Source organism: Trachemys scripta, chromosome 4, assembly GCF_013100865.1.
Source record: "Trachemys scripta elegans isolate TJP31775 chromosome 4, CAS_Tse_1.0, whole genome shotgun sequence".
Lineage (NCBI taxonomy): Eukaryota > Metazoa > Chordata > Testudines > Emydidae > Trachemys > Trachemys scripta.
This window is the reverse complement of record NC_048301.1, coordinates 125,171,217-125,194,835: the sequence shown is the minus strand read 5'-3', so window position 1 is coordinate 125,194,835 and position 23,619 is coordinate 125,171,217. Positions and strand designations below refer to the sequence as shown.

Here is a 23,619-nt window from a genome sequence, read left to right as displayed (position 1 = left end):
TGTTGTGCTGGCAACCTTTAGCCTCTGCCATTCCCCTTCCACCATGCGTGGATTTGCTGTTCCACGCAGGGTCAGGGGCTGGGTGGGATTTCTTTTTTGTGGGGGGGTGGCTGCCTGGCTTCCTGGCTTCCTCTCTGGCTGAGGGACAGGCACAGAATGGAAAACTGTTGCAAACATATTTTCCGTGTCTGTTTCTCTCTGCTCGGGTGCTAGTTGTCCGCAGAGCGAAAGGAGGCAGAAGAGAGACTATCAGCCGGGGAGGCTGGAAAGCAGAGTTGTGTCTCGGCTTTCTCAAATCGCTGGTTGCAGCAACACGAACAGCTTTTTTTCTTTTTTTTTTTTTTTTTTTGGGGGGGGGGGGAGAGGAGGAATTCCTTTCTCCACGGAAATCCAAGCCGATGACTCGCCCAGCCCTGCCATGCTTGCAAAAACAGCCCCTGGGAGCCCTTCGGAGTTTGCAAGTTATAATTAGCTGTGGAAAATTTAGGGAGTTCCCTTAAGTGGAGCTGGCTCTAAAACCGAGAGAAAAGCTCTGTTGTCTGGGCGGGAGGGGGGGGCTTCTAGGAGAGAGTATCCGGGGAGCGGGGAAGGAATATTTGTAAAAATGGAAAGTGTTGTGCTTGTGTGTGTGTAATCAGGCTTAGGAGGGTGACGGGGCTGGTTGCTGGCTGGGTTGGTTGACTTCTTTTATCAGACGCAGGGGGGCTGGAACAATTTTTTAAGGGGGGGGGGGCTGAGAGCCATTGAACCAAACTGTAAACCCTGGGTATAATAGACCACAAACCACTCCAAGGCAGGGTGTGTGGTAGCACCCCCAGCACTTAGGATCAGGGGAACTTTCATTTTTATGGAGCAGAAGCCTCTGGTTCTGATGACTTGTTTTTTGGCAGGTTGGGGGGGAACTTTCCCCGGCTCCCTGGACTCAGATCTGATCAGCAGATGCAGCAGTATTTTCTTGTGCATTTTCATCCTCAATTTTTCTACCTTCCTTCCTTCTACCCGCCAATGTATCTTGCATTAAGAGCCTCTTACTGAAAAGGGCAGGGAGGTGGTGGTGGAGCTGAATCCAGGCCAGCGTGGAAGATTTCTCCAAGGAGAACTGGGCGGTGGAAGAGTGGTGGAAGCTAGCAAGCCTGCCCCTATGAAATAACCGATAGTTTAGACAGTAAAACAGGCAGTGTAATTCTGCTTACTTGCATGTGGGTGCCTGCCTGGCTGTAGCAGACTGCAAGTTCCCTGGGGCAGGGGCTGTCTCTGGCTGTGGGCACTGGAAGCCTGAGCCTGGCTGGGGCCTCTGGGCACTATGGTATATAAATAAGGTGTGTGTCCGTCCGTCCATCATCTTAGGCTCTAGCTTAGTGACATTCTACTTTATTGGTTGGGAGCACAATGCTGGGTCTGTCACCCCTACCATTGAGCCTGGCTTCATTTGAAAAGGGGAGCTCAGTCCCCTGCCCTGCCTCTCCTAACCCCCTCCCCACTGGGAGGGCTGCCAGACAGATGGGGAAAGTGCCAGCTAATTGGGTGGGGCATGCAGGGATGGGGTCAGAGAAACATTTTGTTCCCCTAAGGGACCCACCAGTGTCTAGTCTTTATAGGGGGATTTGCCAGGGGAGCAACAGGACGCAGTGGTCTGTCTGGGATGCTGTGCTGGGAACATGTGCTCCCAGGGCACTCCTGCTGCTAGGGAGGGTGTCAGCTGGTTCCTCCACTGCAGAGTTCATTCATCAGGGAGATGGCTGGGGGCACTGTGTGTGTGTGTGGGGGGGGGGGGGGGGCTGCCCTCCCTGCTTGCACATGATCCTGCTGTGTCGCAGCCTGGCATGCTGTGGCGCAGCAGGTGGGATGGGGGATGCTTTTAAGGAACAAACAAGTCAGGGGAGGGGGGCTCAGCCAGGAGCCAGCCAGTTGCCCCACATCTTAGCAAGAGACATTGGGGGCAGGGGCAGCTCCTGGGGGTGCAATGAATGACCAGCATGAGGACCGGATGGAATGGGTGGAGGGAGAGGCTGCTGATGAGGAATTGCACACTGGGGGGTACAGAGATGGGGGGCAGAACAGGCCAGCTCAGACCACTGAACTGGCCCAGCCTGATTTCCAACAGGTGCTAAGATCTGGCTTAGCTCTCCTTTCAGAAGGGTGGGGTGCTTCCTCCTTGCTCCCCTCAGATCTCCAATAGGGGGCTGTGGGCAGGGTTCCATCCCAGGGGGACACAGCAATGACTAAGGGAAAGGAGTGTGGGGCCTATGCTGGCAGCAGAGTTAAACTATTCCTGGGGGGGTGGACATGGACAGATGTGGCTTCAGGGGGCACACCTCTCCTTTATGCCACTTGACAGAGGATCCCACCCTTGCAGCAGGGTGCTCTGGGTTCAAGCCCTGAAGTCTGACCCCACTGATCCATTGTGCTGGAGTGGGTGGATACCTGCAGCAGGTGGGCAAGGAATTGAAGGTGTCTCCCCCTGGCCTGCAGCACCCAGGCAATCCTGGTTGACTCCCCACCCACCTCGTGGCAGGTGGGAAGGAAGAAAACTCCAGCCAGGGAGACTCCCGGCTGTTACTACACTTCTCCTTGGGAGAGCTGCAGTCATAAGCCTCTCTCTGGCTGCTGCTGCTTGGTGTCTGGGTGGGTCTCCCTGACCTTGTTAGCCTGCCCTTGGGATCACAGGGAGCATCACCATCTGGATTCCCCATGTCCCTTTGTTGCTCAGGAGGGGTCACCCATGTCTTGTCTGGTGGTCTGGAGTGGCTGGCTGCGTGCAGCTGCAGGATGGGATAGATTCATTAGACTGGCATGGGATGGGTGGTGTGCATCTTTGCTCAGGATCAGCACTCCAGAGTGGAATCTGGTTTCAGGCGCTGGTGAGAAGAGGTTCTCGTGATCTCAGCTGGGTGATGTTGACCCATGTGGACTGGAACCATCGGCACTGTAGCTGGTCACTGTTAGGAAGGGTCACAATAGCTGTGGGGCGGGGGCTGCAGGTTGGGGTTGAGGTGCACTGTGTGGGAGTCCGGGACTGAAATAGTGGGGGGAGTGGGGAAGGGAAGAGCATCAGGTATGCTGAGGCAGAAAGCATTGAGGTGCCCTGGTGGTGTGAGCACTCGGCTCTAGAACAGGCAGGGATGTCACAAGTGTACTGGGAGAACCAAGCTGGAGCAGCCCAGGGCAGACATGTGGGTGGGTGGACAAGTGGGTCCTGGACTAGTAGGATGTGTTTCAGGGTGGGATTGTGGTGCATTGGGGGAAGGGGATAGCTCAGTGGTTTGAGCATTGGCCTGCTAAACCCAGGGTTGTGAGTTCAATCCTTGAGGGGGCCATTTAGGGATCTGGGGCAAAAATCTGTTTGGGGATAGGTCCTGCTTTGAGCAGGGGGTTGGACTAGATGACCTCCTGGGGTCCCTTCCAACCCTGATATTCTATGATTGGCAGCGCTATATGGGGGCAGTTTGCTCCATGCCATGCCTGGCTCTACCACTCCCTCCCTCCTGTCTCTTCCCATCCGTCACATCAAATTAAAATAAAAAAATAAGCAAATAAAGCAGCAGGAAAAGCTGGATTGCAGCCTACATGGCTGGCAGGCAAATGACTGAATAAGTACTCTTCTGGCTCTTCTCTCCCCTCTCTGCCCCCAGCACCCTTCTTGCTGCTTGATCCTGTGCTCTGTAGGTTTGGAGCATTCTTCTGTCACACTGAGCATCTGGTTTGAATCTGCATGCTTTGTGGAGTGGTTCTTCTTGTTACACAGCTGGGAGGAATGTGCAGCAGGAGCAAGGCCCCCTGTGCTCCGTTCACAGGCTCGCTAACCTGCCCCAACCCTTGCTTTTCACTTGAGGGTGATGCTGAGGGTCTCCCTGCAGCTCAAAGAATTAGAGGGAGCTTCTGTGGGGAGGTTGAAATCTGGGTGGTCCCTCCCTGCTTGGCAGAGGCAAATTCAGACCAGAGCTGAAAGTAAAGGGGAAGGGCGTGGGAGCTGGTACAATGGGGTTTTTGTCCTTGTATCTCTAGGGCCCTGGGCTTGAATGGGGCTTGGATCATAAACATTAGTTTAGTAAAGTTGATGGGATTTTTGTCTGCAATGCAACACACTGCATTAGCGCACACCTTGGTTGTCAAGAGTCTGAGGGAGAGGAATTGCAGTGGGTGAGTGGGGCTACAGGCTGGGTTGGAGGTGAATCACCAGAGCTTGGGACTGGAATAGTAGAGAAGGTTGCAAGTCAGGCTTGAGGGGTGTGGGGAGCCTGGGGTTGGAACAGCAGTGTGGGAGGACTGTCAGGCTCAAGACGCATTGACTGAGTATTGGGGGGGAGCCCAGAGCTGGAATATGAATCGGGTGGAGGGTCAGGGTGGTGGCCCCTCAGCACAGCCAGGCAGGAGGACTGGAACAGGACAGGAGCCGGGTGTGGTGGCAGTATTTTGCAGGCTGCCTCTGCTCTGCCTGGCTCCAATCAGTGCCCTCAATTCTTCACTTCTCTGAGCACTGAAATGCACCTAAGTATTGAATGAGAGGCTGACACCCCTGCTGCCCTCACATCCCAGTCAGAAGCAGTGGCATGAAACTCCCTTCCAGTGCCAGCAACTAGTGAGGTGCTGCTGTGACCTCTGACCTGGCTGCTGTGAGATTCCCCCCAGGGAATTGCAAAGTATGATACAGGAAAGGGATGGTTTGGGTGTGGGGGGTGGTGGGGTAGGACTGCACCATATCTGGGTCTTGGCTTGGGGGGTGATTGTGGGTTTCTTTCTTGGTCTTCTGCTGGCTTGTTGGAGGCCATGCATAGGGAATCCTCTCAGCTCCTGTAGAGTGTCCAACAACCCCAGAGCCGTTCCTGAAACCGGTTGTGATGCCCCTTGACCCTTGCTGAGTTCTCCATAGGGCACCTGTCACCATGGTTTCTAGGCATTGGTTTGTGGCAGGTAGAGGAACCCTCTTCTTGGTTTCCCAGCAAGTGAACAGCCCAGCTGTGCCAGGGTTGGCATGAAAGGTGTCCAGTGGGGAAGGGGACTTTTGCGGTCTGTGCAGGGCATGCTCCTGGCATGACTGCCCAGAACTGAGCAGGGAAATGCCATGCCAGGCTGCTGTGCTCCAGGTGGAGTGGTGAGAGGCAGCAGACTGACCCCTTTAGAGATCAGTCCTCTGCATCTGTGGAGCAGTGGCAGGGTGAGCATCCCCCGGGCTCTGAGCTGGAGGCCCTGCCTCTCTCCCCAGGGCAGATGGGAGTTCCACATCCAGTCTGTTCAGCTAGTGATGCCCCTGCTGAGGCTGCAATGTTGTGACATGGGCACCAGTCTGGCTAGATGTGCACTAATACCCCTGCTGGGAGCACTCCTGGGGGAAGGAGTGGGGGTGAGGGAGATCAGGGGAGGGTCTTTGATGGCAGCAGGAAGGGCTGAGGGTTACTTGGTGATACTGAGAGCCAGACAGATCTCCCCTTCCCACTCCAGACTAAACATGGGTCCTTCCAAGTGGGAATTCCCTGCCCTCTTAGTCTGTAAATCCAGGTGTCTGGCTGCAGATCTGCCTGTTGTCAGCATGCCCAAGGACTTGTCTGTCCCAGGCAACCCAAAGGTCCCACCAGGGCTATTCTTGTGGCAGTGTTGGGAGCCCTAGTGCAGACAGGCCGCTGGTGCCCAGCAGCACATTAATCACTGGGTCCTTCAGCAGGTGGCTGAAGCTCCAGTGCCTGTTCTACACTAGCCCTCCCGCTGGCCAAGGCAGTGGGAGATTTGAGTGGAGAAAGGACTCCTGTAGCTGCAGCAGAGGGAAACGGTGGGGGCGACGGACCTGTCTGGTTTTAAGATTAAGTTAGATAAATTTATGGAGGGAATGGTTTAATGGTAAAACATAGTAGTCAAGGAAAACCAAGAAATGGTAGGTAAATTGTATAATGGCTGACAGGGGTCAGGCTGGAGACTCTTGCCTATATGCTCGGGGTCTTACTGATCGCCATATTTGGGGTCGGGAAGGAATTTTCCTCCAGGGCAGATTGGCTGAGCCTCTGGAGGTTTTTCGCCTTCCTCCGCAGCATAGGGCAGGGATCTCTAGCAGGAGGGTTTCTGCCGATTGAAGTCACCTAAAACAGGATTGGGGACTTCAACAGCAGAGTCCAGGGAAGGGGTAGGGACGGTTTTATGGCCTGCAGCATGCAGGGGGTCAGACCAGATGATCATAATGGTCCCTTCTGACCTTAAAGTCTATGAGTCTATGAGAGGAGAGCGAAGCCATCATGCAGGAGAAGGCAGGGAGGGACTGCGCTATTGTCCTCTAGGTAGGAAGAAGCTGGGTGGAGCAGCTGCTGTGAATGGAGCTCGCTCCTACTCTTCCACCCCAGGCGTGCAGTTCCCAGAGGCCCTGGGCTGCAGGGCTGCCTGCACTAGATGAGCCTTCTCCACATTTTCTGTTGGCGTAGCCCCATGCATAGGAGCAGCTGCAGGCATCCTGATGGCTCTGTTCTAGAGTGACCAGACAGCAAATGTGAAAAATCAGGATGGGGTGGGGGATAATAGGCACCTATATAAGAAAAAGCCCCATATCAGGACTGTCCCTACCAGGACATCTAGTCACCCTACTCTGTGCCTACCTTGTCCTCCCACCCACCTCTGCCTGTTTGGGATAGCTTGACTTGGGGGCAGGGTCATCATCTGTCCCTTGTCTATAAAGCATCTAGGCCCTTGGGGGCCTGATTCCAAAAGTGGTACTCTTGTAGTGTAACTTGTAGTAACTCTGCCATCCAACCCATGTGGGAGCAGGTGGCCAATGCACCAGCAGCTGCTAGCAGACTGTGTATTTGCATGTCCCCCAGTACTGCAGTCACAGGTGGGGCTGACATGGTGGTGATAATAGTGGGGAAATGTAGCCTTGACTAGGCCTGTTTGGTTTCTCCAGTGTCTGCCTTTTCCTCCTCCCACTGCTCACCTTGCATCTGAATGAGCAGTGGGAAGGGGGTGCTGTACATCTCTCTGGGGACCTGGAATGGGGACACCTTTGGAGAAGACGTATGGGCTGGCTGCATCTAATCCTGCTGTCTACTAGTTAGGGCCTTTCTGCACAAGCAATATCCTCAACTCAGCCATCAGTGTAGCAGCACTGGTCTTGGGGGGGCCCAAGTGCTGATGAGGATGTGCCGGGGTTTGCACTGAGTGGACTAGTCAGAAATTCTTACTCATAAAGACCCCCTGAATGCCACCATCTGCACTAAGGGTCAGTACTGTTGCATGGATACCAGTTGGTGACTCAGGGTTCTCCCTGGGCATAGACAAGACCTGCTTTAGTAGGAGGCAGGCTTGGGGGAGCAAAGCTTCTTTGACCCCATTTTCCTTCTGCTCCCCTGGGCTCCACAAGGCTGTTTCTCTTTGGGCTGGTCAACTGCAAAATAAGATGTCTGGGAGGGCCCCAGTACAAGAGTTTTCTGGTTAACGTTGCAAAAGTGGACCTAACAGTGTTTCTCATCCATGCTCCAGCCCTAGGCTTTCCATAGCTGGAATGTTATTAGGGGAGATGATTACATCCCATTTACTGAGCTGGTCTTGACAGTATTGGGGAGCTTCTGTTTTGTAACAGCATCCCCCAGCAGGCTTACCCAGTGGTGTTCTTCACACAAAATGGAGCAACAGAGAGTGGATTTACTCTGCACCCATCTATCCTTCCTCCACGTTCTCTTCCTTCTACTCTCATGTCTCCTGTCTCTTGTATGCAGCCCTGGGAAGGGCCAGCCAGGACTGCAGCATGTCTGGACAAGTGCTGCTCCTCCCAGCCAGAGAAGGCTGCCCTCTGCTCTTCCATATACCTACATAGCTCTAGGAATGTTAGCTGTGGGGGGGAAGGTTCAGATAAAGGAAGCTGGGGATAAATCTCCTCACAGGTTGCAGAGGAGGAGAACCAACACTGGCCCAGATTTGATTGTCCACTCAGGGTGGACAAACAGCTCTGACTGAACTTGCTACCTGCTGCATCAACAAAGCCCCCAAGGTTGTTTTTATATTTTGGCACGAGAAGCCACCTGGGAGGGAGCCAAGTGGCGAGGGATTGGTACCTGCTTGGTGAGTTTCCCCTGCTGGGGATTTGAAGGTAACTCCAAGTAATAGAACAGATCCCAGGACCAATGACAGAAAATTGTCATTTAAATACAATGAAGGCACCCTCCTCTGGCTTTGGGAATTCCTGGACTGGGGGAAGAATTTCTTTCCCCATATACCTCCCCCCAGCCTGATATTTCTAATACAAGAGTACCTTGAGGCTCCAATGGAGATTGCACAGCACCCAGTGCACTAGGCCCCAAACACACAAGCAAGAGACACTTCTGGCCCAATGAAGATCTGGTAGCCCAGGCTTCAATATGGGCTAGCTGCCTGAGTAATTGGCTTGTCCAGAATCCCAGACTGGCTTGTGCAGCCTACTCTGCTGTGGCTCTACTGCTCTTAGGCTACTAGATCAAAGCTACTCGGGTAGGTCTACACCTGCTGCCATCCCACTTCCAATTGCAATGTAGACATGCCCCAAGTGACTAGCCCAAGTGGCTCAGGGGATCTGTGCCAGAGCTGGGAACTGAACCCAGTTCACTTCAATCCCAGTCCCTTGGGCATAAAACAGCCTTCCTTGCCTCTGGTTTTCTCTCTGCTTCCCATTCACCCTCCTGTACTTCCTAGCAGGGTTTGCCACTGATGTTGGTACCAGTACCTGAAGTGCTGAGATGCTCCTTCACAGAAGATGTCCTTAATAGACCTAATGGATGCTCTGTCTCCTTGGAGGAGGTGGTGGTAGTGATGTCTAATGGTTACACAGCATGTCATTCCAAAGGTCCTGAATAGGGCTGGTCCAAAAACCAGAAAAATTCCTGAAACTTCAAAGCTGGTTCAATTTGCAGGGCTCAAAAGGGAACCATTCCCATGCCCAGATTTTAAATGTCTGTTTTTTAATCCAGTTTAGTTTCAATGCTTTCTAGACCAGCACTTGTATTGCAGATTGTGCATGGGAGGATGGCATGAGGGACTGTAGACTGCACATGGTGGGGAACCATATGGTGGGAGCTGGGGGGAATAGGAGGTTCAAAGTGCACATGCTAGGGACCTGTGGGATGGGAGAAAGGGGTTCAGAGGGCAGGAATGTAGGGGATGGGGGGAAAGGGGTGGAAAAGGGGTATTTACTCCAAGGACAGGGTGAAAACTGAGTGGGTAACACTGTCTCCCAGAAGGAGTGGGGCTGTACTGTTGTGCTGGAGGTGGGGTGGGGTCAATCTGAAGATGGCACGTGGTGGTGCCAGGGCTCTACTAGCCTGCCCAAAGTCTGTAGCTTGCATGCATTTGAAGTGAGATGTTTTTTACCCACAAGCTTATGCCCAAATAAATCTTAGTCTTTAAGGTGCCACCGGACTCCTTGTTGGTTTTGTAGTTCACCAAACACCCTTGGCCAGTCCCAGGCCATCTGCAGCAGCCTCTGATGTTTACCCAGGTGGGGTGCTTGGCTCAGGGTGCAGTGTCCCAGTTGCAGGTCCTGTCTCAGTGTTTTCCCTCCATTCCAACTGGCTGCAGCAGCTGCATTCCCTGGCACCCCCTGCCAGGGCTTTCTGAGGCTGAACTCATAAAACATCTGACTTTGATGCTGTTTTAATTAGTTGCTTTTGGCATTAATGTGCAGGGATAAGTTTCCATAGACTTATAAACCTGCCCCTCTATTTGTTTTTTTTCTTTAATCAAGGCTTTTTTGCAGTGGGCAAAGGCTTGAGATGCACAGTCACCACAGCCATTTGCTCTGTAGTACAACAGTCCACCCTGGACAATGGCAGATTAAATATTGATGGTGATGATACTTTGCCTTCTGCAGCACCCTCTGTCTGAGGATTGCATACCTCTTGGTAGACAAGAATGAGTTAAGCCTCCCATCACCCTTGTGTGTAGGGAGTCAGTGTTCTGTTTTACAGATGGGGAAACTGAGGCACAGAGAGGGGAAGTGACTTGCCCAAAGTCTCACAGCAGGTCAGTGGCAGAGCTGGGAAGAGAACCCAGGTCTCAGTAGATCCCAATAGCATCCTCCCAGCCAATTTTTCAGGCTCTTCAATCCTGCAATAGGGGGTGAAAGGAAAGGAAGTGTAGTTGGTGACTTGGATGCAACTTTTCACCCCTTGGTGCCTCAGTTTCCCCACCTGTAAGATGAGGATGCTGCTGCTTTACCTCCCGTGGAGGTGGGATTGGATTGCAGGGGTGGGTTGATTAATATTTGTAAAGGGCTTTGTAGATGGAAACAGTAAGGAGGGTTTATTCCACACACTAATCAATATCCAAACCAATCATCTAGCCATGATCCCTGGGTCAGGAGTTGATTCCACCCTTACCTTGAGTGGCCTGCACATGGATGAGACACGAGGCTGGGGCCATGATGATAGGACTGCAGATGCCCAATCAGGGCTTGCAGGCAATTCTATTAGCTGCCCAGGGTGATGGCAGCTGCCCTGGGGGCCCTTCACCCGCTGAAGGGATCATAGGGCTGAGTGGGGACTCCATTTGGGCCCTTGCTGTCAGAGTCCTTTGCTGATAGCAGCAGGTTATGGGCACTGGGCAGGCCACATGGACCAGTGTGGAGAGCACAGCACAGATTCCGGACACCTGACTTTTCTGCGACTTTGGGACAGTTGTTTCCTCCCTCTGCCTTGTTTTCCCTCACACCTTTGCCAGTCTAGTCTGTTTAGACTGTAAGCTATTTGGGGCAGGAATCGTCTCCCTCTATGTATATGAACAGCACCGAGCACAGTGGGGGCCCTGTTCTCTGCATAGGTGCTATTGTAAATTAAATAAACAAGCGCCTTGTTTCCAGAATGAAGGCAAGTCCAGTTACTCCAAGAACAAATCCCAGTTGACATCAGGAGGGTGGATGGTATAGCACCTTCCTGTAATCCAATTACCTTTACCATGTGGAAGATCCACTTAAAGAAGTTGAACCCCCACCCCTGGATCTGCCTTTCTATACCAAATAGCCCAGGCTTGAAGGCAACCTTGCAGGCATCCTGTCAACATCCCCTTCCTATCCCTGAAACTCACTGCAGTGATGGGTGCAAGTGGCTATAAGTTTTGTCCTCCCCACTCCCTCCCTCATGTCTGTGCTGCTTGTTGGTGGGAGCAGCGCGTCAGCTGGGAGCCTGAGCAGGAACAGCTGTCAGAAATGGTAAGGAGCTTTCTGAATTCTTAATTCAGGCGATGATTTCATGTTTCTCTGCATCTCTTGCTTGGAGCACATGCTCAGAAGCGTGGAGTGTGGGTTGGTTTTTTAGAGATTGAGCTACGCCTTCCAAGGAGCTATGCTGACTTACACCAGCTGAAATCAAGCTGAGGATTTGGTCCGCTGACAGCATTCTGTGCTGATGGGGGCAGGGGGAACTGAGTGTTGAAGGTGTATGGCAGAGAGATGAGTGTTTGTTCTCAGCAGTCGGACTCTTTGGGCTTGTCTACACAGCCAACAGCGCTTTAACGTGGCTGTGTAGTTGTAGCTCCCAGCACTGTAGCTTCACCCCCCCCCCCCCAGCGAAGAAAGTTTCAGTGGCAATGTAAACAAAGTCTTTAGAAATGCAGGGCTGGAAGGGACCTCTAAGAGGTCATCTAGTCCAGCACCCTCTGCTGAGACAGGACCAAGTAAACCTGGACTGTCCCTCACAGGTTTGTCTAACCTATTACTAAAAACTTCAAATGAGGGGGATTCTGCAACCTCCCTTGGAAGCCTATTCCACAGCTTAACTTCTCTCTAGTGAGAATTTTTTTCATATCATCTAACCTAAATCTCTCTTGCTGCAAATTAAGCTCATTAGTACTTGTCCTACCTTCAGCAAACATGGAGAACAATTGATCCCTGGGCTCTTTATTACAGCCCTTGAGACTAACTATGCCAAGTTTTCTAAACCTTTCCTCACCTAAAACCTGACCTAAACCCTTTATCCATCTTTCCTAAAGGGTGGCACCCAGAACTGGACCCGGTACTTCAGCTGCAAATAACACCCAACTGCATCTATAGCCAGTGTGGGACAGTGTCTCAAACTCCTCTTTGCAACTCTGCCAGGGCTGTTCCAGGCTTTTGGAATTGACTACAGCAGCTCCACTAGGCTGAGCACTGTACAGGTACACAGGAGAATGTCTGCCTGGAAGAGCTTACGATCAGAAAAGACAGACAAGATGGGAGAAAGGAAGGATTTTTACAGAAGGCAGATTTAAGTGAGTTTCCTGAGGTCATCCAGGAAGTTTAGAGATCTGGGTTTGATTCCTAGCACTGCCATAGAGTCCCAGGACAATGCCTTAAACACAAAACCAGCCTTCACCCTGTCTCAGAATGGGGGTCCTCTGCTTGCTCTGGGGAGTGGTGCCTTTAGTCCTCAGGGCTGCCGATACTATGTGTAGTGGAGGAATCCGAGTGGGACTAGGACACTGCTCCATACAGATTAGTTCCTTGGCCTGCTCTCTGCCCTCAAGTTGGGGGAAGTGGTAATAGGAAGCAGCATTTCTGAAACCTCCTTCCTTGCCAACGGTCAGAATGGAGAGATCCGCTCACTGGCTCCTTGATTCCCAAGTCTAAAAATAAGCCTGCTGGCCCTTGGAATGATGAGACTTCATATCTGTTATGAGTGCCCCAGCCCTGGAGCTGCATGGGGGGGCTGGTAGAGAATCTGAAAAGCCAGGGAGGGGCTGGAGGAGGTGGGAACCCCAGTGTGCTGGCAAGGGACCCTGGATTTCCTTCCCATCTCCTGGGTGTTTGGGTCTGAACTAAAGCGCATGTCCTCACAGATTTCTTAAAGGCCCAGCAGTGACTCCTGAGTGACCTTTGCTCTTTGATCGCTAGATCCAAGTTGTGCTCAGATTTTTCAGGTCTGTCTCAGATTTCAGACAAGGTGCCTGACTTTGCAGAACAAGATTTCCCAGGAGATGTGTTCAGGACCCCACTGCAACTGCTGGAGCTTTCATGTCCCATGGATATAAAAGACAGGCCCCTTTCCTCTGCTTCTTCCCAATCACCCCATGCTTCTCTGCATTGACTGCCATCTGTCCCATTAATCCCGGTTGTATCCATGTCCTGCACTCACCGGTCTCTCGTTGTTTGCCAGTGCAGCTTGCTGACATCAAAAGCCAGAGCTCAAAACTGAGATTTCTGCAAACTTTTCACCCTGCCCCACAACCCCTGTTTCCTCTTCTACCATCTCATCACTGCAAGAGACTTAAAATCATTTAGTGTTTAACTATCGTGCCCCTTGGGTGTGCAGGGCACCTCGGCCTGTGCTCGTCTCTTGTCCCTCCCCTGGCACTAACTACTGAAAGCAATCCCTGGATTGTTTTAACACTTAGCTGTCGTGGGCAAATCCAGGGCCTGCCAAGAAGATGCCATTCAACTTGGGTCAGGAAAAGTTACTCTCCTACCTCCTGATTCTCCTCTCGTGCATGCTAGCATAAATCGGCAGTAATTCCACTGTAGCCAATAGAACAAAAGGGAGAGAGTTGGCCCCGCTGTGTGCTTTCTTGCTGTGCTTTGCATTTAGCTTCCTATAGAGAAGAACCAGAACCCCAGGCTGAGGTTTCTGATCTCAACTGTCTGACCACTTATGCTGGACTCCACCTCCAATTTAGACTCATTCCATTTTAATCACATAGCCAGAAAAGAATTCCCTAGCCACTGGGGTAACTAGTCAGTTCCAAATTGTAATTAACACCTCTCCTGTGGCCAGTAAGATCTCCAGGGCAGGGACTCTTGTCCTTTCCAGTGTTAAAAACAATGGGTGTTCATGGGCTCTGTATAACTTGGGTTGTAAGCTCCTCAGGGCAGGCTCTTGTACATCTCTAACACTCCTTGCAAACCACTGGCACTAGATAGAGCAGATCCTACACTAAACTGCAGTTAAAATGTCACTGCACTAGTCTATTGCTCTCCATGATGCCAAATGCAGTTTGCTCTGCTCATAAGTTAAAAAGACTTGTTTGTCTTCCCTAATTGCCAGCCCTGCAAACTCACCCTGGGATCTGAGCGTCAAGCTGGGTTTTGTGCCTCATGCGCTCGTACCCATTAATAAGCATTTTGCAAGTGGAACTTAGTTAATAATTCTCAGACTCCATGATGATTAATCTTTGAACTCCCTAGCCTGGACAGATGTGTGACACAGATTAGAAGTGGGCTTGCACTCCCATAGGTGTTTTACCCTAGCACCTAGGAACCTCAGGCATGGACCAGAACCCCATTGTGCTAGGCACTACAAACATGCAAGAAGACTGTCCCTACCCCAAAGAGCTTGCAACTGAAGTATAAGACCTGACTAATGGATATGGATAGATGGGGGCGTATTAGCCAGCCTGGTCTCAGTGCACTACTGTTCGAACTGTTCTCAAGTTGTTTGTGGGCATGTTGGCAAAGTGGAGTTTTAAGGAGGCATTTGGTGGAGAACAGTGAAGTGGTTTTGTGATGTTCATGGAGCTCCTCCCAAGTGTGAGGGGCAGCATGAGAGCATGGAAGCTTGTTTGCAAACATAAGTGGGCAATGGCAGCTGGCATCATGGGCCGGTGGGAGTGGATGTTTTGATAGTGAATGAGAGATGATGGGGATGGTCTGTGAAGGGCCTTGAAAGAGAAGACCAGTCACTTCTGTGGGATGAGCTAGAGAAGGGTAGCCAGTAGGGGGAAGCACAGCTGTCAGCTCTGCAGTGCTAACAGAAGTTAAAAGAATAAGAATATTCATGCCATTAGTCTCTTATAAGGCACTGAAGTGGGATTTGGGAAATCTTGGTTCAATTCCTACCTCTGCCACAGATTCCCTGTATGGCCTTAGGCAAATCACATCCTCTGTCTATCTGTAAAATAGTGCTAATATTCCTTACCTCACAGGATTGCTGTTCAGATAACTTAATATTTATTCAAAGATCTCTTATATGGCCCTGTACAGTATGAAGTGCTGAGCAAGAAAAGACCTGTACAGTAAGAATGCCTTTTTTACATTTTTTCCATGACCACATATTCATGTGACAGCCAAATGCTACAGACACTTTCCAAGAACTTTGTAAAAATTCAATTTATAAAAATGGAGTCTCCTTTTAAATGAGGGAGCAAGGGCCAGCTTTTCAGTGACCTGCATTTTGACACATGCTGCTTTTATTGCCTATGTGCTTCTGAAACTTTGGACCTACAAATATAACTTGGCCAAATCTCCCTTCATAAAGGGGCTTTAGCCAAAGCGGTGACACTGGCAGAAGTGATGAGGTGAAACAGAACTCACTCAAGGTTAGCACCACAATTAGCCTGTAAAGAGGAGCATACTCTGTACCTACTCTCTTCTGAAAGAGGAGGAGCTGGAATAACATCTGAAAAACTGGTAGGATGGCTTCTGTAATCAAAGATCATGTTTTGGGTCATGCCTTGGAAAAAGGACACTTTGGAAGAGACCACTGATTTTTAGGTGCCCTGCTAGACTCCTTGAGAGGTTATTTTCGGAGGGTGAAGAGGTTAGTGCTTTCAGGAAAATCAAATCCCCTTTAAAATGTCTCCACTTGGGTATCTAAAAATGGAGGCACCAAAAAAGGAGAATTTAGGCTGTAGAAATCAATACATAACCCTTAGTGTGTGTGTCTCTATACATCTGCATGCTCATGTGTATTTTGATGGGTACAACATATCCTGGTGAAGGAAAGGGCAAAATTTAAAGGAGGCATATCAATGTTTCTTAGAAAACAGTGAGGGAACTGTTGGGAGGGAAGAAGTTAGCTGAGAATGTACTTGGGGGAGGTTCTGGACAAGGAGGGGCTGTGGTGGAAATCTGATATAGTTTCCCCCTGCCCCCGGATGGAGGCGAATAAGGACCAAAAACATCATTGAGGAGCTGACAGTCACAGGCTTTGATACTCATGGGGGACTTTAATTACCCAGACATTTGCTGGGTGACAAATGCAGTTAAACATGGCTCATGGGGTGGGGACTCTTACATGCCTGCCTCGCCCAGCCACCAACCCAGTTAACGGCATTGTTCAAGGGCAGAGGATGGAATGAGCCCTGGTGACTGGACTTTCTCCTTGCCCTTAGGATAGGTCCTGTGGGGTCAGAGCTGAGTCATGCTGGCCGGGTGGAGGGGAAATTAGCCCTCTCACTGCTCATGGTGGATCTGCTCTGTGGGGAACCAAAGGCCTTCAGTCCCCAGGGGTCTCCGTACAGCACCTTCCACCAGCCCCCAAAGCTGCTTTAAAAACCTCCTTGAAAGGGAGTTGAATCTTTGTGGAAAGTGCCCTGGGGGGTGTGGGCTTGCCAGCATTCTTTGAAACCAGTAGGATCTGGGGGGTAAGTCAGCCTCTATGGCCTTTCCCCTGGAAGAGCATGACTAATACTTAGTCCTGCTGTGAGTGTAGGGGACTGGATTAGATGACCTCTCAAGGTCCCTTCCAGTCATACAATTCTGTGGTGGTGGTGGTGTCCCACCAGGCAGTGTTATGGGGGCACAGTGCCCACAACTGGTGCCAGATTTTCCTAAGAGCATGGCATCCAACATGCTGAGCTCTCCTGACAATCTGCCCCCTGTCTCTGGCTTGCCTGAGGAGTCTGTGGCAGAGCCAAGACTTGAGCCATTGCTGCCTTCACCACAAGACCCCACCCTTCTTCCTAGTTTCGATGCCAGCAGCTGCATCCTCCCTGCTAGCACCCCTCCCCCAGCCCCACCAAGCCCTGTTTTATGTGCTGGAGGGTGAATTCCTGCAGCAACTCACCGGACCTCTTTAATTTTTCTAAATCTGCTATCGGCGCTGTCTCAAACGCTCTCACCAGCCACCTGATGAATCTCATTTCATTCCCTTCTTTCCCTCTTCTCGCCTTTATTTATCTTTGCCTCTTCTCTTCTTCCTGCTCTCCATCTGAGCCAGCCATCTGCAGTCAGTTGCACTCGGTCTTCTCCAGGCCTGGCCATGCATCTCAAAGTGCCAGCTCCCCTGAGAACCAGATCCTGTTGCTTGTTTATCTGGCTTTACATGGCACAGTGTAAGGTTCATATTGAGCAACAGTCAATGGTTCCAGAAAAGAGACTGGGTGGAGGCAGGGGGGAATCTCTCCACCTCATTTCCTTCTGCCGCCCTTCCTCTGCAGTACCTGCCTGTCTCTCTGCAGGGCAGCTGGCGGGGAAATCCTGCCGTCACTGACGCGTCCTGCAGTCAAACGTGTAATGCATTAAGTCCCTGCAAGATGCTGCAGATTACACTGACTTTCTGCAGCGCAGGGCGGTTCGTTCTGCAGTGCTCTACACAGCAATCGGGACTGCCAATGCATGGGCTCTCCGCAGTGCTATGTGTCACCTCTGGGCAGATCGTGTAGTTGTCCCAGAGGTCTGGGCTGGAGGAAAGCTGGGGTATTGTTCTGCCTGTAGCACTCACATGTATTGTCCTTTCCAAAGATAAAAGGAGATGGCAGGTCAGATTCCCCTCTCTTCAAACACCCCTTCCTGCTTTCTCTCCCAGACAAAGAGGACAGAACAGCTGTTTGCACAAGATTGGGGGGAGTCTGATTTTATGGGCTACAGGCATAGTTGGGCATACTTGGTGACTGCTTCTAGCTCACCCCCTATTGCTCCCTCTGCTGAGGTGGGAACCCTAGCATAGTGCCTTCATTTTTTTTTTTTTTTTTTTTTTTTTTAAACCCTGCTGCAGATCCATCCCTGGTGTGTGAGGCCTAGTGATCTGGGAATGATTAACTCACCTGGGCTTTTCAGCTAGATCATGGCTTATATTTGTTTCCCCAGAAAACAGGGTTGGGGGGAGGAGAAATCATGTCAGAATTTCCCTCATGTTGCATTCAGCTGAGCCTCAAGAGGTTGCTGGGTTTCCTCCCATTGGCCTTTAAACTGGAGAGCTGGCTTCTTGCTGGCATTATTAATGTGCATCTTTTAAAGTTCATGAGATGTAGGACCTATAACTATGCTCCTGGCTGACTTACCCTCTGGATCTAAAAGCATCAGCCTCTGCTGCTAGAGGTAAAGGACCTGGTCCCTTAGGCTGGCCCACGGTAATTAGATCTGTTTCCATGTTGGAGATGCACATGAGGACCTTTTACCCCAGCACTTGCAGCCTGGCTGTGTCCAGAGTGAAACATTCATGTGCATGTGGGCTTCTAACTATGTTATGGGAACCTTACTATAGCCCTGGTCTTCTCAGGATTGTGGCACAGATCCCTTAACGTCCATGACAACGTGGTTTGGTCTAGTCTGCCCATGCAAAACCCAATCACATTGCTGACCCTCCATCACACAAGCAGTGCTCCACTGACTACTTTGGGGCCATGTGTAGAACCAGGCTCCATTGTAACAGGCTTGAAGCACCCCTGGATTGGAAGTCCATGCCCTAACATGACTGCAATTGCAAATGGCACCTGACTTGCAGAAGTAACTGAGGCTGAGACAGGGGTCACTGTGGGGAAGGTTTGAGTTCCCTGCTTAGAAGACGAGAGGAGGGCTGCCAGACCTCTGCTGGAGTCACCCAGTGAGTGACTGGGCAAGCAAAGATTTTTCTTTAATGCGAAGAATGGAAGTCAATGGGCAAGACTCTGCTGCTGGTCACACAGGTGTAAGCTATTATTTGAACATTTTCTGCCTTGTCTCCTCGCTCCTGCTCACTTCACTCTGCTGAACTTCCCTGCAGTTTGAAAACTGCTCTGTGGTCCTGCTTCTGCAGAGTGTTTGATCTTCAAATTCTCCCCCTGGATGGGAGTCTAAGGGTAGTGTAAAGCAGTGACCCAGAAGGGATTTGTGAAGGAGCATGCCACAGCTGTTTGTTCCAGTTCAGTGTGGGATGACACTGAAAAACCAAGGAAATAGAGGAGGAGCTGTAGCATCAAAGGCATGGGTGCCAGGTTACTGTCAGTCTCTGCTTTGCAGGGTTGTCAGCAGTGGCAATATTGCCAGGAGGGGGTGCAAGCTCCAGGAATCCTGCCCAAGCAGAACTCAATTAGCAATTAAATGGGTTTGTGCTAATGAGGAAGACCTCTCTCCCTATTCCTCCACCCCCTCATAGTTTGATAAATGGAAGTGGAGAAAAATGGTCAAGTTTCAGAGCCTGGTGTGAGCAGGAATGTAGACTGGGCCTTCGCTGTTAAGCCAGTAACCCTGGCCGCTTAGCATATTCAGTAAAGATCTTTCCTACAACTGCCTGCCTACCATGCGGTTTATTGCTAATGATGCCTTCTGACACTCAGATTGCTGTGGTAATCGCCTGCCCTATCCCTTCTAAAGCTGTCACTATCCACAGATTAGCATTAGGGATGGGATTAGATACTTTATAAAGGTTTGCAAAAGGCAGAAACCATTGCAAAGCTTCCCTTAAATGGTTAAAATGCCAAGGGGTCCAACCTGTGCAAAATTATTAAAATGTCCTGCAGTCATCCTGCATAACCCCATGCTGTGCAGAGCTCACAGAGCATGTTCGCAGGGGCACTGTAGCAATCTCTCCTTTTCCTCTGTTTTTTTGCATTGTTTGTTTTTTTTGTTTTTTTTTTTTTTCCTCCCCCTCGTGTCCCCACACACAGCCAGAGATTCCAAGCAGAGGAATTTTATTTTTGTGTGTGTTAGCACTTAGGAGTCACAGATGTGAACCAAGACCCTGCTGCGCTAGGTGCTGTACAAACACCAAACAGTCCCTGCTCCAAAGATTACAATTGAAACGTAAGACAAGAGACAGCAGGGGGATACTGACAGGTTGAGGAGTAGAAGGAAACAATGACAGTGTTGCTCCGCATGACAGGCCGTGGTCTCAGTACACCAACAGCCTAACTGTCAAGCGTTGTGGTTTTTTTGTAGGCCTCACTGTTCTGCTGAATGGATTTTGGGCCGATAGCCAACCGATCAGGACAGGTAGACGGGTTACTCAGTACAGCCAGCTGAGCTAACATTCTATCTCCCCGAGAAGAGAACAGCTGAGGTGGCTCATTGCTTTTGGTTCAACGGCAGACAAATTGGGGAGGGGGTGAAGTTTTGGAACAGCCTTCCGAGGGGAACAGTGGGGGTGAAAGACCTCTCTGGCTTTAAGATCAAGCTTGACAAGTTTATGGAGGGGATGGTTTGATGGGATAAAGTGACTTTAGTCAATAGGTCAATAACGTGCCATTGCTGGTAATTAGTAACAATGGTCAATGATGGGATATTAAAAGTTACTACAGAGAACTTTTTCCAGAGGATCTGGCTAGAGAATCTTGCCCGCATGCTCGGGGTTCAGCTGATCGCCATATTTGGGGTTGGGAAGGAATTTTCCTCCAGGGTAGATTGGCAGAGGCCCTGGAGGTTTTTCGCCTTCCTCCGCAGCATGGGGCAGGGGTCGCTTGCTGGAGGATTCTCTGCGATTTGAAGTCTTTAAATCATGATTTGGGGACTTCAACAGCTGAGTCAAGGGAGAGAATTATTCCAGGAGTGGGTGGGTCAGCCTTTGTGGCCCGCATCATGCGGGAGGTCAGACTAGATGATCATAATGGTCCCTTCTGACCTTAGAGTCTGAGGTCTAGCTCGCATCTGCCCTGAACTGTCAGAGGGCCCCAAACCCTGCTAACAGGAGGCTCACATCTGCCCTGCTGTGACTGATGCTCTTCTGCCTCTAGGATCTACCCCTGTGTCTGCAACTTTTCCATCTTAAATTGAATGACCAAGCCTCAAGATGCATAACCCAACTCAGTCCAGCCTGCCCCTAAACGGCTGCTGAACAAAATCCCTTCCTGACAGTGGGACTGGGGAAAATTCATCTTCTTACTATCGTTCCCTCTGTCTACACTACCAAGCTCCTTGGGGTGGGGCAGACATACAGGGCCTCTAGTTGCCACTGTCCTATCAGTGATGATGTGATAGTCAGCACTGTGCTGCTAGAGGGAGCTTTGGTGGGGGAATTCAGAGGCCCTTCATTAGAAAGGGAAGCTGGAGATGGAAGAAGTGGAGTCACTGCACCAGGCAATCAACCCATCTGCTAAATGGAAGGGCATGAGATGGGTGATTATGGCTCATGACTTCAGGTTGGTGCTTAGGAAAGGGGTGTTGGGTTTTTTACTTCTATTTTGTATTCATGCAGCTGGGAACCTTGTGAGGCGTTTCCCAAGACAGGAGCAAGAAACCGCATGATGGGGTTTGGGATGCTGCTGCAGTAAGTGGGAGGAGAATTGTAGGTCCCGCTGTAGGCAAAAATGTGAGTTCAGAGGCATGTTGAAGGTATAATTGGGTGGGGGGGGGAGGGAGGGAGAAGAGAAAGGAAGTACAAGTAGGCATTTAAATGTCAGTCTGTTCTCTGCTACCCTGCTTCAGTGGGAGTGGCTCTGGATTTATTCTGGGGTAACTGAATCCAGCCCAGGGTGTGGAAAGGGAACAGGAAAAATGCAAACGCCTGGATGCACTGAAAGAGGAGACCAAGGCTTCCTTAGCTCAGGCTTCCAAAATCCTCAAGGTGGCAGTTCCATCCCAAGCGCACAGTAAACCAGAGCCCACCACAGGGATGGAAATCGAAACATGCAGGAGCCTCCTTGAAGTCAGGGTGAGCTGCACCAGCATCAGTCGCTCTACAGGTATAAGTGTCTACGTGCAGGCCTTGTCTTGGGTCAGGGAAGAGAAGGCTCCTAAATGTGCTAGCACTTAAGGCATGCTCGTGTTTAAAAATGCATATGCACCGTGGGTAGGCAGGTCCTAATCTCTTCAGCAATGAGCTGGTTGCAGGGTTACACGAGGAGGCCTGTGGTTGACATGGGGAATGAGCATTAATGGTCAACTGGCAGCATGTCTTGCATCAGTCCCCATTTCACCTGCCTGCCCCTGCCCTTAACAGGCTGTTGCAGGAGTTGCTCCAGCAGTGATTGGTATTTATTCACTTATAAACCAGTGCACATGCCGTTGTGGACGTTAGTTGAAACCTGGCTCATGTGGGCTCCGCCGTGCTGGGAAACTTGCAGGCACAAGCTGAACTGCTATAAATAGTTTGTCACCGAGCAGGGCTTCTCCCAGCTCCAAACTACACACTGTCATGTCCAGTCTTTTCAGAGGTTTATTTGGTTTTGTTTGCTTACTTCTATTAAGCAATCTTTTTTTAACTCCTCACTTCCAGCCTTCAGCCCCACCTCTCTGACCAGCTCTGCCCCCGCTCTGGGACAGTAGCCTCCGGGCTGTCTCCCTGGGCACCTAACCCAGGAGTTAGTGCTACTGTCTCCTCTAGGGGTTTCCCTCCCCAGGCACAGGCTGTCCCGAGCCATCACCTTCACCCCCTTCCACCTCCCATTTGCTGTCCTCTGTAGGCCTAGGGGTGGCCCAGCCTCCTTGAATGGCTGGATTGACACCGCTGTTCCCAACCGGGGAGGCTGGGCCTAGTCCACCCTGTCTCAAATGCGGCCACCAGGGGGTTTCCCAGCAGCCACCACAGCTTCCTGGATGGTGGTGGGGGATGGGGACAAACCATCGGCCTCTCTCCCTGTTGCTCCTGGATGTGCCACTCTGCACATCTCTGGAGACAGGTGGGGCACTATGCTGAAGGAGCAAGGTGAGTTCTCTACCTGTGGGTGGGGGGTGGGCCTAGTGGGGCTCAGATTTCAGCCCTGGGTGGTTGTGCAGTGGGGACTTAGGCAGCCTGGCTGCAGAGTAAGGCTCCAGCCATGGGACTCCAACGCCTGGCCATGCAGCAGCAGGCTCCGATCTCTTGCCATGTGGTGCCCGACTCCCCTTCCCACCGGCGGCTGCTGGCCAGGAATCAGAGCCCACCGCCACGTGGTCAGGGGTTGGCATGCGCTCTGACCCTGAGTCCAGCAGCTGCTGGCCCTGGGTGCCGATCCCTAGCTCTGGCCTCGAGCTCTGGCAGATGTTGGCTCTGGATGCCGACCTCTAGCTGTGGCCATGGGGCAGCAGGCACAGCCCCCACGTGCCAGCCCCAAACCCTGGCAGCAGCCAACCCCCCGTGGCATGCTCTGATCCCCAGCCCTGGCGGTTGACCTTGGGCTCTGCTCCTGGGTGTTGACCCTGGGTTCTGGCAGGTGTTGGCCATGGGCACCAATCCCCAGCCACAGGTGCAGATACCCAGTAGTGGGCATCGGCTCCAGCAGGTGCTGGTTCTGGACCCCAACCTCCAGTCCCAGTCATGCAGCAGCTGGCTTTGGTGGGTGCTGGCCCAGGACACAGACTCCTAGCCCCAGGGCTGGATCTCAAGTGCTGACCCTCAGTCACACAGCAGGAGGTGCCCCCAGGCACACAACTGCAGGCACCAACCCAGGGCTGGCCCAGGGCACCAACCCCCAGCCACAGGTGCCAACCCACACCTCTGACCACACAGTGGCAGGGCCCCCATCCATCACCCTGGCCTCTGCTGCCTCACCCGTCCCCCATCCCTCCATCCAGGTCTTAACTTGACAGGACTTGCTGTGAAAGGTGATATTAACAAACCTACAAATACCACTTTTTCACAGCAGTATTTTTATTGTCCCTGCAAAACACCCCACATAAATTACAATGATCTGGATGTGTATACGTGCACCTTTATACAAGCAAGAGTTGATGGCTGCACTCTGAGGCCACCAAACATTTGTAGAGAACCCCTCATCTAGTCTATGCGCAGGGACTGGCTATCCTGTGACCGTTGTAAGCTGATATAAGAACATCCACACAGAGGTTTGCATTGGTTATAAAACTGGTTTCCGTTAAAC

At 51.3% G+C, this 23,619-nt stretch overlaps 1 protein-coding gene across 6 annotated transcripts in view; it reads left to right on the top strand.

The window, feature by feature from the left end:
- The window catches only part of ATP2B4 (ATPase plasma membrane Ca2+ transporting 4), a 107,145-nt gene that overhangs the window by 610 nt on the left and 82,916 nt on the right, over positions 1–23,619 (top strand). The window lies entirely within an intron of this gene.